The sequence below is a fragment of the Ranitomeya variabilis genome, chromosome 3, assembly GCF_051348905.1.
Source record: "Ranitomeya variabilis isolate aRanVar5 chromosome 3, aRanVar5.hap1, whole genome shotgun sequence".
Lineage (NCBI taxonomy): Eukaryota > Metazoa > Chordata > Amphibia > Anura > Dendrobatidae > Ranitomeya > Ranitomeya variabilis.
The window spans coordinates 591,928,432-591,948,044 of record NC_135234.1 but is presented as its reverse complement, the minus strand read 5'-3'; positions in this window follow the sequence as shown (position 1 = coordinate 591,948,044).

Sequence of the window (19,613 nt, the reverse complement as noted above, 5' to 3'; positions counted from 1 at the left end):
GTCTTCTAACATCATTTCATGTCGGCCGGTGCGGTTCGCAATGCCCATGAATACCAGCCCCGCAGTGTCTTTTCATTTATTCACACTGTGGGGCTGGGATTCATGGCCTTTCGCAGTAAATATGTTCGCCTCATACTCATGTCCTTACACCTGCTTCAGACTGTGCGGCGTCAGCTGATCCCTTATCACATGCCAGGGCCATGAAGCCGCACAGTCTGAAGAAGGCGGAAGGAGATGAGTGACAGGCGAAGATATGCACTGCTCATGTCCATCAATCACACCCTCGCAGTCAAAATAAATAAGACACTGAGGGGCGTTGTGTCGGGCAGGGCGGCCGCACAGGCGCAGCCAGCCTGCCAACCAATGATGTCAGAAGACGGGCAGCGCTACCAAGGGGGTTGCTGCGTGTCATTACAAAGGAAAGTCACACCTCAGGGACGGTTTAATGGTATCAGGGGACACATTTTATACGTGTTGAGTTCGACGTGTGCAAGGAGAATAACTTAATGAGCCACCTTGTACAAATGCAGCATTACTGCTGTACAAGGTGGCTGTTATACATAGAAACGCCTGGCGGGGGGACAGGTTCCCTTCAATTTCAGTTGTTGTGTCTGCGTACCGTTTGCAGGACACGATGCCGGCTACACAGCAGGGGAACAGCTGGCGTTACTGAACCCCACTGACACATTAGCTTGGTGTTTTTCTCTGCGCAACCAGCACTTCCGGGCACCAACTGGCGGTGTTAGAGCCCAGGGACAGCAGGAGGAGTAGAGGGAGCCGAGTGTAGGCCGAAGCCTGCACTGGAGTCAGTTTTAGGTCTGTTGTGTCTGCGTGGCGTTTGCAGGACACGATGCCTGCTACACAGCAGGGGAACAGCTGGTGTTGCTGAACCCCACTGACACATTGGCGGGTGTTTGTCTCTGTGCAGCCAGCACTTCTGGGCACCAACTGGCGGTGTTAGAGCCCAGGGTCAGCAGGAGGAGCAGAAGAGCAGAGTGTAGGTCGAAGCCTGCACTGGCGGCAGCTTTGTGTCTGCGTGGCGTTTGCAGGACACGTTGCTGGCTACACAGCAGGGGAACAGCTGGCGTTGCTGAACCCCACTGACACAGTGGCGAGTGTGTTCTCTGTGCAGCCAGCACTTCTAGGCACCAACTGGCGGTGTTAGAGCCCAGGGACAGCAGGAGGAGCCTAGTGTAGGCCAAAGCCTATTTGAACCAATTTTAAAGGTAACCTTTAACCCCCCTCAGGTGTTACAAACTAGAAGGGCCACCTTGTGCAGCAGTAATGCTGCACAAGTAAAAGGTTGCTCTTTTAATTTTGTTCCTTGCCCACGCTGAATGAAACACGTATAAAATTTAGCCCCTTATACCGTCAAACTGTCTTGGAGGCGGGACTTTCCTTCTTAATGAGACGCAGCACAGCTGTCAAAAATACCACCTTGGTGCTGGGCGCAGCCTCTTGAGCGTGGTGTTTTGCTGTACAGGAGTCTGCGCTGTTGTGTTATCCCATGGCCATGCGCAGTTAGCGCTGCCCGTCTTCTGACATCATTTCATGTCGGCCGGTGCGGTTCGCGATGCCCATGAATCCCAGCCCCGCAGTGTCTTTTCATTTTTTCACTCTGCGGGGCTGGGATTCATGGCCTTTCGCAGTAAATATGTTCGCCTCTCACTCATGTCATTACACCTGCTTCAGACTGTGCGGCGTCAGCTGATCCCTTATCGCATGCCACCGCCATGAAGCCGCACAGTCTGAAGAAGGCGGAAGGAGATGAGTGACAGGCGAAGATATGCACTGCTCATGCCCATCAATCACACCCTCGCAGTCAAAATAAATAAGACACCGAGGGGCGTTGTGTCGGGCAGGGTGGCCGCACAGGCGCAGCCAGCCTGCCAACCAATGATGTCAGAAGACGGGCAGCGCTACCAAGGGGGTTGCTACGTGTCATTACAAAGGAAAGTCACACCTCAGGGACGGTTTAATGGTATCAGGGGACACATTTTATACGTGTTGAGTTCGACGTGTGCAAGGAGAATAACTTAATGAGCCACCTTGTACAAATGCAGCATTACTGCTGTATAAGGTGGCTGTTATACATAGAAACGCCTGGGGGGGACAGGTTCCCTTCAATTTCAGTTGTTGTGTCTGCGTGGCGTTTGCAGGACATGATGCCGGCTACACAGCAGGGGAACAGCTGGCGTTACTGAACCCCACTGACACATTGGCTTGGTGTTTTTCTCTGCGCAGCCAGCACTTCCGGGCACCAACTGGCGGTGTTAGAGCCCAGGGACAGCAGGAGGAGTAGAGGGAGCAGAGTGTAGGCCGAAGCCTGCACTGGAGGCAGTTTTAGGTCTGTTGTGTCTGCGCGGCGTTTGCAGGACACGATGCCTGCTACACAGCAGGGGAACAGCTGGCGTTGCTGGACCCCACTGACCCTTTGTCGGGTGTTTTTCTCTGTGCAGCCAGCACTTCCGGGCACCCACTGGCGGTGTTAGAGCCCAGGGTCAACAGGAGGAGCAGAGTGTAGGCCGAAGCCTGCACTGGAGCAAGTTGAAAGGGAACCTTTAACCCCCCCCAGGCGTTTGTTGCTGAAAGAGCCATCTTGTACAGCACTAATGCCGCAAAAGGAAAAGTTGGCTCTTTTAATTATGCTCCTTGCAAACGCTGAACTAGACACTTATGTAATGTATCCCCTCACACCGTAAAACTGTCCCGGAGGTGGGACTTTGCTTTGTAATGTGACGCAGCACAGCCATCATTCATACCCCCTTGGCGCCGTGCGCTGCCTCCTCAGCGTTGTTTGATTCTGTCCCGGAGCCTGCGCTGTTATGTTATCCCTTGGCCAGGCGCACTTAGCGCTGCCCATCTTCTGACATCATTTGGTGTTGGGCTGGCTGCGCTTGTGTGGCCGCGCTGCCCGAGATCCCGCCTCGCAGTGTCGTCTAATGTAATCCCACTGCGGGCCTGGGATCCATGGGCATGCGCAGTGCATATCCTCGCCTCTCACTCCCTTCCCTCCGGCTTCTTTAGACTGTGCGGCGTCACGGCCGTGGCATGCTATTAGAGATCAGCTGACGGTGCTTAGTCTGAAGAAGGCGGAGGGAGATGAGTGAGAGCCTGAGGTGAAGATATGCACTGCGCATGCCCATGGATCCCAGGCCCACAGTGTGATTAAATCAGAAGACACTGCGAGGCGGGATCTGGGGCAGCGCAGCCGCACAGGCGCAGCCAGCCTGACACCAAATGATGTCAGAAGACGGGCAGCGATAAGTGTGCCTGGCCAAGGGATAACATAACAGCGCAGGCTCCGGGACAGAATCAAACAACGCTGAGGAGGCCGTGCACGGCTCCAAGGGGGTAGGAATGACGGCTGTGCTGTGTCACATTACAAAGGAAAGTCCCACCTCCGGGACGGTTTATCGGTGTGAGGAGACATATTTTATAAGTGTTAGGTTCAGCGTGTGCAATGAGCACAACTAAAAGAGGCACCTTTTCCTTGTGCAGCATTACTGCTGCACAAGGTGGCTCTTTCAGTATCAAACGCTTGGGGGGACAGGTTCCCTTAAATTGAAGTAGTTGTGCCAGCGTGGCGGTCGCATGACACGTTGCCGGATACACAGCAGGGGAGCAGCAGGCGTTACTGAACCCCACTAACACATTGGCAAGGTGTTTGGCTCTGTGCAAACAGCACTTCTGGGCAGCAACCAGCAGTGTTGGAGCCCAGGGCAGCAGGAGGAGCACAGTGTAGGCTGAAGCCTGCACTGGAGGCATGTAAATGTCTCTTAGTGTGCCAGCATGGCGGTTGCATGACACGTTGCCGGATACACAGCAGGGGAGCAGCTGACGTTACTGAACCCCAATAACACGGCAGCAAGTGTTAACTGTGCAGCCAGCACTTCCAGGCACCAACTGGCGGTGTTAGAGCCCAGGGACAGCAGGAGGAGCAGATTGGAGGTATTGCCGCACACACAGCTGGGGAACAGCTGACGTTACTGAACCCCAATAACAGAGGAGCGACTGTTGACTGTGCGTACAGCACTTCCAGGCACCAACTGGCGGTGTTAGAGCCCAGGGACAGCAGGAGGAGCAGATTGGAGGTATTGCCGCACACACAGCTGGGGAACAGCTGACGTTACTGAACCCCAATAACAGAGGAGCGACTGTTGACTATGCGGACAGCACTTCCAGGCACCAACTGGCGGTGTTAGAGCCCAGGGACAGCAGGAGGAGCAGATTTGTTTTGCCAGATACACAGCAGGGAAGCAGCTGACGTTACTGAACCCCAATAACAGAGGAGCGACTGTTGACTGTGCAGCCAGCACTTCCAGGCACCAACTAGCGGTGTTAGAGCCCAGGGACAGCAGGAGGAGCAGATTGGAGGTATTGCCGCACACACAGCTGGGGAAAAGCTGACGTTACTGAACCCCAATAACAGAGGAGCGACTGTTGACTGTGCGGACAGCACTTCCAGGCACCAACTGGCGGTGTTAGAGCCCAGGGACAGCAGGAGGAGCAGACTTGTTTTGCCAGATACACAGCAGGGGAGCAGCTGACGTTACTGAACCCCAATAACAGAGGAGCGACTGTTGACTGTGAAGCCAGCACTTCCAGGCACCAACTGGCGGTGTTAGAGCCCCGGGACAGCAGGAGGAGCAGATTGGAGATATTGCCGCACACACAGCTGGGGAACAGCTGACGTTACTGAACCCCAATAACAGAGGAGCGACTGTTGACTGTGCAGACAGCACTTCCAGGCACCAACTGGCGGTGTTAGAGCCCAGGGACAGCAGGAGGAGCAGATTGGAGGTATTGCAGCACACACAGCTGGGGAACAGCTGACGTTACTGAACCCCAATAACAGAGGAGCGACTGTTGACTATGCGGACAGCACTTCCAGGCACCAACTGGCAGTGTTAGAGCCCAGGGACAGCAGGAGGAGCAGATTGAAGGTATTGCCGCACACACAGCTGGGGAACAGCTGACGTTACTGAACCCCAATAACACGGCAGCAAGTGTTAACTGTGCAGCCAGCAATTCCAGGCACCAACTGGCGGTGTTAGAGCCCAGGGACAGCAGGAGGAGCAGATTGGAGGTATTGCCGCACACACAGCTGGGGAACAGCTGACGTTACTGAACCCCAATAACAGAGGAGCGACTGTTGACTGTGCGTACAGCACTTCCAGGCACCAACTGGCGGTGTTAGAGCCCAGGGATAGCAGGAGGAGCAGATTGGAGGTATTGCCGCACACAGCTGGGGAAAAGCTGACGTTACTGAACCCCAATAACAGAGGAGCGACTGTTGACTGTGCGTACAGCACTTCCAGGCACCAACTGGCGGTGTTAGAGCCCAGGGACAGCAGGAGGAGCAGATTGGAGGTATTGCCGCACACACAGCTGGGGAAATGCTGACGTTACTGAACCCCAATAACAGAGGAGCGACTGTTGACTATGCGGACAGCACTTCCAGGCACCAACTGGCGGTGTTAGAGCCCAGGGACAGCAGGAGGAGCAGATTTGTTTTGCCAGATACACAACAGGGAAGCAGCTGACGTTACTGAACCCCAATAACAGAGGAGCGACTGTTGACTTTGCAGCCAGCACTTCCAGGCACCAACTAGCGGTGTTAGAGCCCAGGGACAGCAGGAGGAGCAGATTGGAGGTATTGCCACACACAGCTGGGGAAAAGCTGACGTTACTGAACCCCAATAACAGAGGAGCGACTGTTGACTGTGCGGACAGCACTTCCAGGCACCAACTGGCGGTGTTAGAGCCCAGGGACAGCAGGAGGAGCAGACTTGTTTTGTCAGATACACAGCAAGGGAGCAGCTGACGTTACTGAACCCCAATAACAGAGGAGCGACTGTTGACTGTGCAGCCAGCACTTCCAGGCACCAACTGGCGGTGTTAGAGCCCAGGGACAGAAGGAGGAGCAGATTGGAGGTATTGCCGCACACACAGCTGGGGAACAGCTGACGTTACTGAACCCCAATAACAGAGGAGCGACTGTTGACTGTGCGGACAGCACTTCCAGGCACCAACTGGCGGTGTTAGAGCCCAGGGACAGCAGGAGGAGCAGATTGGAGGTATTGCCGCACACACAGCTGGGGAACAGCTGACGTTACTGAACCCCAATAACAGAGGAGCGACTGTTGACTATGCAGACAGCACTTCCAGGCGCCAACTGGCAGTGTTAGAGCCCAGGGACAGCAGGAGGAGCAGATTGAAGGTATTGCCGCACACACAGCTGGGGAACAGCTGACGTTACTGAACCCCAATAACAGAGGAGCGACTGTTGACTGTGCGGACAGCACTTCCAGGCACCAACTGGCGGTGTTAGAGCCCCGGGACAGCAGGAGGAGCAGATTGGAGGTATTGCCGCACACACAGCTGGGGAACAGCTGACGTTACTCAAACCCAATAACAGAGGAGTGACTGTTGACTGTGTGGACAGCACTTCCAGGCAACAACTGGCGGTGTTAGAGCCCAGGGACAGCAGGAGGATCGGAGGAACACAGTGTAGACCGAAGCCTGATTGGAGCAAGTCGAAAGGGAACCTTTAACCCCCCCCCCCAAGGCGTTTGTAGCTGAAGGAGCCATCTTGTGCAGCACTAAGGATGCAAAAGGAAAAGGTTGGTCTTTTAATTATGCTCCTGGCAAACACCGAACTAAACACTTATAAAATGTGTCCCCTGATACCGTGAGACCGTCCTGGAGGTGAGACTTTCCTTCGTAATGTGACGCAGCACAGCCGTCATTCCTACCCCTTTGGTGCCATGCGCGGCCTTCTCAGCGTTGTTTGATTCTGTCCCGGAGCCTGCGCTGTTATGTTATCCCTTGGCCAGGCGCTCTTAGCGCTGCCCATCTTCTGACATCATTTGGTGTCGGGCTGGCTGCGCCCGTGCGGCCGCGCTGCCCGAGATCCCGCCTCGCAGTGTCGTCTAATGTAATCCCACTGCGGGCCTGGGATCCATGGGCATGCGCAGTGCATATCCTCGCCTCTCACTCCCGTCCCTCCGGCTTCTTCAGACTGTGCGGCGTCACGGCCATGGCATGCTATTAGAGATCAGCTGACGGCGCTTAGTCTGAAGAAGGCGGAGGGAGATGAGTGAGAGCCTGAGGTGAAGATATGCACTGCGCATGCCCATGGATCCCAGGCCCACAGTGTGATTAAATCAGAAGACACTGCGAGGCGGGATCTGGGGCAGCGCAGCCGCACAGGCGCAGCCAGCCTGACACCAAATGATGTCAGAAGACGGGCAGCGATAAGTGTGCCTGGCCAAGGGATAACATAACAGCGCAGGCTCCGGGACAGAATCAAACAACGCTGAGGAGGCCGTGCACGGCTCCAAGGGGGTAGGAATGACGGCTGTGCTGTGTCACATTACAAAGGAAAGTCCCACCTCCGGGACGGTTTATCGGTGTGAGGAGACATATTTTATAAGTGTTAGGTTCAGCGTGTGCAATGAGCACAACTAAAAGAGGCACCTTTTCCTTGTGCAGCATTACTGCTGCACAAGGTGGCTCTTTCAGTATCAAACGCTTGGGGGGACAGGTTCCCTTAAATTGAAGTAGTTGTGCCAGCGTGGCGGTCGCATGACACGTTGCCGGATACACAGCAGGGGAGCAGCAGGCGTTACTGAACCCCACTAACACATTGGCAAGGTGTTTGGCTCTGTGCAAACAGCACTTCTGGGCAGCAACCAGCAGTGTTGGAGCCCAGGGACAGCAGGAGGAGCAGAGTGTAGGCTGAAGCCTGCACTGGAGGCATGTAAATGTCTCTTAGTGTGCCAGCATGGCGGTTGCATGACACGTTGCCGGATACACAGCAGGGGAGCAGCTGACGTTACTGAACCCCAATAACATGGCAGCAAGTGTTAACTGTGCAGCCAGCACTTCCAGGCACCAACTGGCGGTGTTAGAGCCCAGGGACAGCAGGAGGAGCAGATTGGAGGTATTGCCGCACACACAGCTGGGGAACAGCTGACGTTACTGAACCCCAATAACAGAGGAGCGACTGTTGACTGTGCGTACAGCACTTCCAGGCACCAACTGGCGGTGTTAGAGCCCAGGGACAGCAGGAGGAGCAGATTGGAGGTATTGCCGCACACACAGCTGGGGAACAGCTGACGTTACTGAACCCCAATAACAGAGGAGCGACTGTTGACTATGCGGACAGCACTTCCAGGCACCAACTGGCGGTGTTAGAGCCCAGGGACAGCAGGAGGAGCAGATTTGTTTTGCCAGATACACAGCAGGGAAGCAGCTGACGTTACTGAACCCCAATAACAGAGGAGCGACTGTTGACTGTGCAGCCAGCACTTCCAGGCACCAACTAGCGGTGTTAGAACCCAGGGACAGCAGGAGGAGCAGATTGGAGGTATTGCCGCACACACAGCTGGGGAAAAGCTGACGTTACTGAACCCCAATAACAGAGGAGCGACTGTTGACTGTGCGGACAGCACTTCCAGGCACCAACTGGCGGTGTTAGAGCCCAGGGACAGCAGGAGGAGCAGACTTGTTTTGCCAGATACACAGCAGGGGAGCAGCTGACGTTACTGAACCCCAATAACAGAGGAGCGACTGTTGACTGTGCAGCCAGCACTTCCAGGCACCAACTGGCGGTGTTAGAGCCCCGGGACAGCAGGAGGAGCAGATTGGCGGTATTGCCGCACACACAGCTGGGGAACAGCTGACGTTACTGAACCCCAATAACAAAGGAGCGACTGTTGACTGTGCAGACAGCACTTCCAGGCACCAACTGGCGGTGTTAGAGCCCAGGGACAGCAGGAGGAGCAGATTGGAGGTATTGCCGCACACACAGCTGGGGAACAGCTGACGTTACTGAACCCCAATAACAGAGGAGCGACTGTTGACTATGCGGACAGCACTTCCAGGCACCAACTGGCAGTGTTAGAGCCCAGGGACAGCAGGAGGAGCAGATTGAAGGTATTGCCGCACACACAGCTGGGGAACAGCTGACGTTACTGAACCCCAATAACACGGCAGCAAGTGTTAACTGTGCAGCCAGCAATTCCAGGCACCAACTGGCGGTGTTAGAGCCCAGGGACAGCAGGAGGAGCAGATTGGAGGTATTGCCGCACACACAGCTGGGGAACAGCTGACGTTACTGAACCCCAATAACAGAGGAGCGACTGTTGACTGTGCGTACAGCACTTCCAGGCACCAACTGGCGGTGTTAGAGCCCAGGGACAGCAGGAGGAGCAGATTGGAGGTATTGCCGCACACACAGCTGGGGAAAAGCTGACGTTACTGAACCCCAATAACAGAGGAGCGACTGTTGACTATGCGGACAGCACTTCCAGGCACCAACTGGCGGTGTTAGAGCCCAGGGACAGCAGGAGGAGCAGATTTGTTTTGCCAGATACACAACAGGGAAGCAGCTGACGTTACTGAACCCCAATAACAGAGGAGCGACTGTTGACTTTGCAGCCAGCACTTCCAGGCACCAACTAGCGGTGTTAGAGCCCAGGGACAGCAGGAGGAGCAGATTGGAGGTATTGCCACACACAGCTGGGGAAAAGCTGACGTTACTGAACCCCAATAACAGAGGAGCGACTGTTGACTGTGCGGACAGCACTTCCAGGCACCAACTGGCGGTGTTAGAGCCCAGGGACAGCAGGAGGAGCAGACTTGTTTTGTCAGATACACAGCAAGGGAGCAGCTGACGTTACTGAACCCCAATAACAGAGGAGCGACTGTTGACTGTGCAGCCAGCACTTCCAGGCACCAACTGGCGGTGTTAGAGCCCAGGGACAGAAGGAGGAGCAGATTGGAGGTATTGCCGCACACACAGCTGGGGAACAGCTGACATTACTGAACCCCAATAACAGAGGAGCGACTGTTGACTGTGCGGACAGCACTTCCAGGCACCAACTGGCGGTGTTAGAGCCCAGGGACAGCAGGAGGAGCAGATTGGAGGTATTGCCGCACACACAGCTGGGGAACAGCTGACGTTACTGAACCCCAATAACAGAGGAGCGACTGTTGACTATGCAGACAGCACTTCCAGGCGCCAACTGGCAGTGTTAGAGCCCAGGGACAGCAGGAGGAGCAGATTGAAGGTATTGCCGCACACACAGCTGGGGAACAGCTGACGTTACTGAACCCCAATAACAGAGGAGCGACTGTTGACTGTGCGGACAGCACTTCCAGGCACCAACTGGCGGTGTTAGAGCCCCAGGACAGCAGGAGGAGCAGATTGGAGGTATTGCCGCACACACAGCTGGGGAACAGCTGACGTTACTCAACCCCAATAACAGAGGAGCGACTGTTGACTGTGCGGACAGCACTTCCAGGCAACAACTGGCGGTGTTAGAGCCCAGGGACAGCAGGAGGATCGGAGGAACACAGTGTAGACCGAAGCCTGATTGGAGCAAGTCGAAAGGGAACCTTTAACCCCCCCCAAGGCATTTGTAGCTGAAAGAGCCATCTTGTGCAGCACTAAGGATGCAAAAGGAAAAGGTTGGTCTTTTAATTATGCTCCTGGCAAACACAGAACTAAACACTTATAAAATGTGTCCCCTGATACCGTGAGACCATCCTGGAGGTGAGACTTTCCTTCGTAATGTGATGCAGCACAGCCGTCATTCCTACCCCTTTGGTGCCATGCGCGGCCTTCTCAGCGTTGTTTGATTCTGTCCCGGAGCCTGCGCTGTTATGTTATCCCTTGGCCAGGCGCTCTTAGCGCTGCCCATCTTCTGACATCATTTGGTGTCGGGCTGGCTGCGCCCGTGCGGCCGCGCTGCCCGAGATCCCGCCTCGCAGTGTCGTCTAATGTAATCCCACTGCGGGCCTGGGATCCATGGGCATGCGCAGTGCATATCCTCGCCTCTCACTCCCGTCCCTCCGGCTTCTTCAGACTGTGCGGCGTCACGGCCATGGCATGCTATTAGAGATCAGCTGACGGCGCACAGTCTGAAGAAGAAGAAGAAGAAGGCGGAGGGAGATGAGTGAGAGCCTGAGGTTAAGATATGCACTGCGCATGCCCATGGATCCCAGGCCCACAGTGTGATTAAATCAGAAGACACTGCGAGGCGGGATCTGGGGCAGCACGGCCACACAGGCGCAGCCAGCCTGACACCAAATGATGTCAGAAGACGGGCAGCGCTAAGTGTGCCTAGCCAAGGGATAACATAAAAGCGCAGGCTCCGGGACAGAATCAAACAACGCTGAGGAGGCGGCGCACGGCACCAAGGGGGTAGGAATGACGGCTGTGCTGCGTCACATTACAAAGGAAAGTCCCACCTCCGGGACGGTTTTACGGTATCAGTGGACACATTTTATAAGTGTTAAGTTCTGCGTGTGCAAAGAGCTAAACTAAAAAAGCTACCTTTTCCTTGTGCAGCATTAATGCTGCACAAGGTGGCTCTTTCAGTAACAAACGCATGGGGGGGGACAGGTTCCCTTAAATTTCAGTTGTTGTGTCAGCGTGGTGGTCGCAGGACTTATTGCCGGCTACACAGCTGGGGATCAGCTGACGTTACTGAAACCCAATAACACTGGGTCGTATGTTTTGACTGTGCAGCCTGCACTTCTGAGCCTCAACTGGTGGTGTTGGAGCCCAGGAATTACAGTTCAGGTGGTAGAAAGATGAACACAACAGGAGACCTGGATACTGTAGACAGTCACCCAATTATTTAATCAGGAAGAGGAGTGGCAAATTCCTGCGAGATCCAGGCCTGGTTCATTTTCAGAAAAGTAAGCCGGTCAACGTTATCGGAGGATAGTCGCATGCAACGGTCTGTTAGTACACCACCTGCGGCACAAAAGACGCGTTCCGATAATACACTAGCAGCAGGGCAAGCCAGCACCTCCAATGCATACTGGCTTAGCTCTGGCCATGTATCCAGCTTAGAGACCCAAAACTTGAAAGGGGAAGAGCCGTCTGGGAGTACAGTAAGAGGGCAAGACATGTAGTCTGTCACCATCTGACGGAACCGTTGCCTCCTGCTGACTGGAGCCGCCTGTAATGGTGTAGACATTTGTGGCGGGCACACAATCCTGTGCCACAGTTGGGCCATACTGGTCTTGCCTTGGGCAGAGGCATTGCTTCTGCTCCCTCTTTATGCAGAGCCTCCTCCACTGCCTCGACGCACTGAGCTGCTTTGTAAAGCACTAGCAGCACTGCTCTCAGTTGGACTGGAGAAGATGATGGAATTCACCAGTTTGTCTTGGTACTCCTGCATTTTATGCTCCCGGTTCAATGGTGTGATGAGGCTTTGTACGTTGTCCCGGTAGCGAGGATCGAGGAGGGTGTACACCCAATAATCAGCCATGTTGAGAATGTGGGCAATGCGGCGGTCGTTTCTCAGGCACTGCAGCATGAAATCAACCATGTGCTGCAGACTGCCAACTGGCCAAGAAACGCTGTCCCCTGCTTGAGGCGTGATATCTGCCCGCTCTTCATCACCCCACTCTCGCTGTACCCACTGACTACTGGACAACTGTGTAACTCCCTCCTCTGGACGGATGTCTTCCTCCTCCATTGACTCCTCCTCATCCTCCTCACAAAGTGTCCCCTGCCTTGGCCTTTGTGAGGAACCACGTGGCGCTGACTGTCTAGAAGCAGATGGAATTGGTGACAACTCATCATCCACCTCTTCCACAACATCATCCCTTAGCGCTTGCAGTGTTTGTTGAAGCAGGCAGATAAGGGGGAAAGTCATGCTGACTAGTGCATCATCTGCACTCACCATCTGCGTGGAATAATCGAAGGGACACAAAACCTGGCAGACGTCCTTCATAGTGGCCCACTCTGTGGTTGTGAAGTCTGAACGGCGTGGAGTGTGACTTCTTTGCGCCTGATGCAGCTGGTACTCCATTACTGCTTGCTGCTGCTCACACAACCGCTCCAACATATGTAACGTGGAATTCCACCTGGTAGGTAGGTCACATATGATGCGATGTTCCGGAAGGCAGAATCGGCGCTGCAGAGCTGCAATGCGCGATCTTGCCGTGCTGGAACGCCGCAAGTGAGCACACTCTAGGCGGACCTTGTGCAACAGTGCATCAAGATCCGGATAGTCCCTCAAAAAACTCTGCATGACCAAGTTGAGCACATGTGCCAGACATGGGATGTGAGTGAGGTTGCCGAGGCCCAGAGCTGCCACCAGATTTCGGCCATTCTCACACACTACCATGCCTGGTTGGAGATTCGCTGGCACAAACCACACACCGCTCTCCTGCTTGATGGCATTCCAGAGCTCCTGCGCTGTGTGGCTTCAATTCCCCAAAGAAATTAATTTCAAGACGGCCGTTGACATTTGGCCACGGCTGTGCTCATGTCGGTCGTAACAGGTAAACGTTCACGGGTCCATGTGGAGGTGGACTGTGATGGCTCCTGCAGCGATGATTCTGAGGAACTTGTGTATGAGGAGGAGTCAATGCATACAGACTGGATTCCTGCACTCCTTGGAGTGGGCAGGACACGTCCTGCGCCACTCGCACGATCTGTACCCGGCTCAACAACATTAACCCAATGGGCAGTGAGGGAAAGGTATCGCCCCTGTCCATGTTGACTGGTCCACGCATCGGTGGTGAGGTGGACCTTGCTACTGACGGCGTTCAGTAGCGCGTGTTTTATGTGTCACTCCACATGCTTGTGCAAGGCAGGGATGGCTTGCCTGCTGAAATAAAAGCGGCTGGGCACATTGTACTGTGGGACTGCCAATGCCATCAAGTCATGGAATCTGTCAGTCTCCACCAGCCTGAATGACAGCATTTCAAGGGACAGTAGTTTTGCAATGCCAGCATTCAGAGCCTGTGCTCGGGGGTGGTTTGCCGAGAATGGCCGCCTTTTCTCCCATGCCTGTACTACCGATGGCTGTAGACTGGGCTGGGAGTGTGAGGATGACTGGGAACATGGTGCTGTGGGTGGAATTACAGTGGGTCTCTGGACAACAGTGCCAGAGATTCTTCCATGGCGATTCTGGGAGGAAGCTGAACCAGCTGTGTGTGAGCTGGAGGAAGAGGCAACACGAGCTGAAGAGGTGGTAGCTGCCGCTGTTGGTTGGCCTAGGTCTTCAGTGTGTTTTTGTAACTCCACCGCGTGCCTGGTCCGCACATGTTTCCACATATTTGAGGTATTGAGGTTGCTTACATTTCTCCCTCTTTTGATTTTATGATGACACACCTTGCATTTGACAAAGCAAATGTGATCTGCAACTGTGTCAAAAAAGGACCAGGCACTGCAAGTCTTGGGAGCGCCCTTTTTGGCTTTTGGAAGAGGCATGCTCCTAACGGGTGCCGAAGTGGAGGCTACAGGCTCCGCAGTCTTCCCCCTCCCTCTCCCTCTTTGGCCCGTTCGGGGAATCTCTTCCTCAGAGCTGCTCCCACCACCTTCCTGTACCTCACGCCACGATGGGTCAAGGACCTCATCATCTACACTACCCTCTGCCACCAACTTCTTCTCCTGGGTAGTCTCAGCAGCACAGCACGCACCAGAAAGTGGCACCTAAGTGTCATCATCAGATGCGTACTGCGGTGTGGTGACCGGAGGCACTGGCCCACCCACCTCTTCAGAGTCAGAGAGGCGAAGCTGTTGCGCATCACTGCACACTGCCTCTTCTTCCATTTCTCCAATGCTGCTTGGCTGGCCCCCTGTTTCCAAGCTAAGAGATTCAGAGAACAGAAGTAGAGACGGCTCCTGTCCTGGGCTCTCTGACTGCCTGGGCAATTTGGCAGGTGGTGAAGAGAGAGATGGGTGCTCTCCAGTGCTCTGTGCCTGAGAGGATGTGGCACTAATTGAAGTCGATGCGTTAGCTGCCATCCATCCGACAACTGCTTCAATTTGTTCTTCACGCAGCAGCGGTGTACGGCGCTCTCCTACAAAGCTGCGCATGAAGGACTGTTCCCTGCTGAAACTGGGTGATGATGAGTCACCGGTGCCTGCAGCAGGCACAGAATCCCCACGTCCTCTCCCTGCTCCGCACCCACGCCCACGTGCCTTACTCCCTGCCCTCTTCATCTTGGTTGACTGATAAAGATAAGCAGAAAAGTACTAAGGGCTTAGTGTGCTTATTCCTGAACAGCTCCTAACAGGTATAAGAAACACTAATTTTCTAAAGTGTGGACTAGAGTTTAATATGAGCTAATGTGGCCTACACAACTGTAAAGTGGTGTGTTTGGTGAACTTTATTATTTATTTATTTTTTTTGGCAGAACCGACTACAGGGTGAGCTGCACTCACATGGAGATTGTGCAGACAGCCGTAAATGGCGCTGCAAGGCCCAAAAAACCTCCTCTAGGTTATCCTATGTAGTGTTTTTTCACAATTTAGCTGGATACGGGTGGGAAGCCACTAATAGGAATTATTAGAAAAGATGTGCAGCAGGCTGCACTATTAGCAAAAAAGGACAATGGATTTTACGTTATGAGGCAGTGACGCACCCTGAGCTGAATACAACCGGCTGTGGCTGCACACAGACTACAGGGCGAGCTGCACTCACACGGAGACCGTGCAGACAGCCGTAAACGGTGCTGCAAAGCCCAAAAAACCTCCTCTAGGTTATCCTATGTAGTGTTTTTCCACAATTTAGCTGGATACGGGTGGAAAGCCACTAATAAGAACTATTTGAAAAAATGTGCAACAGGCTGCACTATTAGCAAAAAAGGACAATGGATTTTACGGTATGAGGCAGTGACGCACCCTGAGCTGAATACAACTGGCTGTGGCTGCACACAAACTACAGGGCAAGCTGCACTCACACGGAGACCGTGCAGACAGCCGTAAATGGCGTTGCAAGGCCCAAAAAACCTCCTCTAGGTTATCCTATGTAGTGTTTTTCCACAATTTAGCTGGATACGGGTGGAAAGCCACTAATGTGAAATATTTGAAAAAAATGTGCAGCAGGCTGCACTAATAGCAAAAAAGGACAATGGATAGAACAGTATGAGGCAGTGAAGCACTCTGAGCTGAATACAACCGGCTGTGGCTGCACACAGACTACAGAGTGAGCTGCATTCACACACACACACACACACACACAGACCTTGCAGACAGCTGTGAAAACAGCGCTGCAAGGCAAAAGCAAGGTGAACACACAGCGGTTGCTAAATTAGCCTGGGGAAAGCACAATGAAGCAAATCGCTGTCTCAACTGGCCCTCAGTCAGAACACAGCGTCCTATGCCTAACTGAATTCACAGCAGAGTGAGCCCGAAATGGCGGCAGCGTTTTTTATACTGCATCATGACATCATTTCAGCAGCCAATCACAGCCTTGCCAGTAGTTACATGCCCACCATGCTGAACAGGATGTGCCCACACTTGTAATCATTGCGCATTGGCTGAATTCGTGCAGTTTGAATTCTGGGAACTTCCGATTCCGGTATCCGATATGCGGTAAATATCAGAACTCGGTATCGGAATTCCGATACCGCAAATATCGGCCGATACCCGATACTTGCGGTATCGGAATGCTCAACAATAGTCGCTGCTGAATGTTGTGGTTTGGGTGCATTTTTTCTCTATAGGCTTCTTCTGAAAAAAAATGCATGAAAAAAATGCGGTTGCATTTTTAAGTGCAGAATTAAAGCTTTTCTGTACTATTAAAAAAGCATTGAAAACTCTGCTTCATATCTGCCACATAACTGTATCAAATAAGTGAGAAAATGCATAAAAAAGTATATAACATGTAATAATCAGAGAAGATTGTTATTGCGTTGTATGATGCAGCCACCTGCAGAGAACCTGCAGAGAAAAAGCAGCAGAAAGAAAGCAGCATCTATGCTATGTGTGAACGCCGTCTCAGCAATTACAGATTTATCACATTTTTTATGGGTTTAATAGATAAACAATATTAATCACACCATTTTTTACATCATTTACTGATATCCATAAATAATATGATCGCTGTGTTATGTGTGTTGTTAAGATTACAGGAACACCAAGTATGTCCGTGTTAATTGCTGATTTGTGATGTTTATTATTTTAAAAAAGCACAGTATAAGTGATATTTTTTTCATTGTCAAGTATTTTTCATTACTAGTAATTTTACAGGATGAAAAAAAATTCTTATTCTCCCTCCAAAAAACAAATACATACAGTAGATTGTACATAGCAGTGTATTTCTATCAGTATAATCTACCTGTCGAATCAGAGCCTGCACTACAGACCAAGTACACAGAATTCTCCCCATTACATTATCAGAGCTTGTGGCTCAATTGCTTTAGAGTTTGCCTGTAAAGTTAAGGTTGTGGGATTGAGACATGGGGAGACTCACAGAAAAAAAAATGATATTTTTGTAATTTCTTATTATTTTTACTACTTTTATAGAAACAAAATAAATCTTTTTCTTCATCTCAGTATGCAGGGACCTTAGAAATACATTGTTATGTATTTCTATGGACATGTCTATGGACATGTATAACCTGCTTCTGGGTGCATTGCCTGCAATGGCTGCGAAGATTATCAAATTCTCCAATCTGCATCATTGTGAGATCCTAGGTAAAGCAACAGCCTATAAACAGTGAGATGTAAGTTTGCATCCTGGGGAGATCAGAACACAGGAAGGAGAGGCAGTGAATATATATAATTTAATTTATGCACTGAACAGAAATGTGGCTCCTCACCCTAAGGCTGGCGTCACACTAGGCGTATGAAAATACTGTCCGTTTTTTACGGCCGTAATATGCAGAAATGTTCCCAAAATAGTGATCTGTATGTCATCCATAGGCAGGGTGTGGCAGCGTATTTTGCGCATGTCATCCTCCGTATGTAATCCGTATGGCATCCGTACTGCGATATTTTCTTGCAGGCTTGCAAAACGGACATACAATGGATCCATGGGCTCAAATATTCGTTAAAACATATACACAGTCTATATATACCGTATATACTCGAGTATAAGCCGAGATTTTCAGCCCAAATTTTTGGGCTGAAAGTGCCCTTCTCGGCTTATACTCGAGTCATGATCGGTGGTGGGGTCGGCGGGTGAGGGGGAGAGGGCGCTGAGGCATACTCACCTAGTCCTGGCGATCCTGACGCTCCCCCTGCCCGTCCCACTGTCTTTGGTGCAGCAGCCTCTTCCCCTGTTCAGCGGTCACGTGGGACCGCTCATTAGAGAAATGAATAGGCTGCTCCACCTCCCATAGGGGCGGAGCCGCATAATTCATTTCTCTAATCAGCGGTGCCGGTGACCACTGATAGAGGAAGACGCTGCGGCACCGAAGACCAGCTGTCCGGGGGAAGGAGCGGGACGCCGGGAGCAGGTAAGTATGTCATATTCACCTGTCTGCGTTCCACACGCCGGGCGTCGCGCCATCTTCCCGGCGTCTCTCCGCACTGACTGCAGGTAGAGGGCGTGATGACGCATATAGTGTGCGCGCCGCCCTCTGCCTGATCAGTCAGTGCAGAGAGACGCCGGGACGGGACGTGAGGAGCTGCAAGCAAGAGAGGTGAGTATGTCATTTATTATTTTATTGCAGCAGCAGCACAGCTATGGGGCAATAATGGACGGTGCAGAGCACTATATGGCACAGCTATGGGGCAATAATGGTGCAGAGCACTATATGGCACAGCTATGGGGCAACGGTGAAGAGCACTATACGGCACAGCTATGGGGCAACGGTGCAGAGCACTATATGGCACAGCTATGGGGCAACGGTGCAGAGCATTATATGGCACAGCTATCTATGGGGCAACGGTGCAGAGCACTATATGGCACAGCTATCTATGGGGCAACGGTGCAGAGCACTATATGGCACAGCTATGGGGCAATGGTGCAGAGCACTATATGGCACAGCTATGGGGCAACGGTGCAGAGCACTATATGGCACAGCTATGGGGCAACGGTGCAGAGCACTATATGGCACAGCTATGGGGCAACGGTGCAGAGCACTATATGGCACAGCTATCTATGGGGCAACGGTGCAGAGCACTATATGGCACAGCTATGGGGCAACGGTGCAAAGCATTGTATATATGGCACAGCTTTATGTGGAGCATCTATGGGGCCATAATGAATGGTGCAGAGCATTATATGTGGCACAGCTTTATGTGGAGCATCTATGGGGCCATAACGAACGGTATGGAGTATCTATTTTTAATTTTGAAATTCACCGGTACCTGCTGCATTTTCCACCCTAGGCTTATACTCGAGTCAATAAGTTTTCCCAGTTTTTTGTGGCAAAATTAGGGGGGTCGGCTTATACTCGGGTCGGCTTATACTCGAGTATATACGGTATATATGTCAGTGAGACACACATATATATATATATATATATATATATATATATATATATATATACTGTATTTATATTTAATTCAGCACTAGATAGCAGAAAAGCCGGTAATTTAATTGCCGGCTTTTCCTATCTCCTTCACAAACCCGACATGATATGAGACATGGTTTACATACAGTAAACCATCTCATATCCCTTCTTTTATTACATATTCCTCTTTACTAATGTAACAAGTGTCTTGGTGTCAAATTTGGGGGCTCTATTAAATTAAAGGGTTAAATCGCGGTAAAAATTGGCGTGGACTCCCGCGCAATTTTCTCCGCCAGAGTGGGAAAGCCAATGACTGAGGGCAGATATTAATAGCCTAGAGAGGGACCATGGTTATTCCCCCCCCCGGCTAAAAACATCTGCCCCCA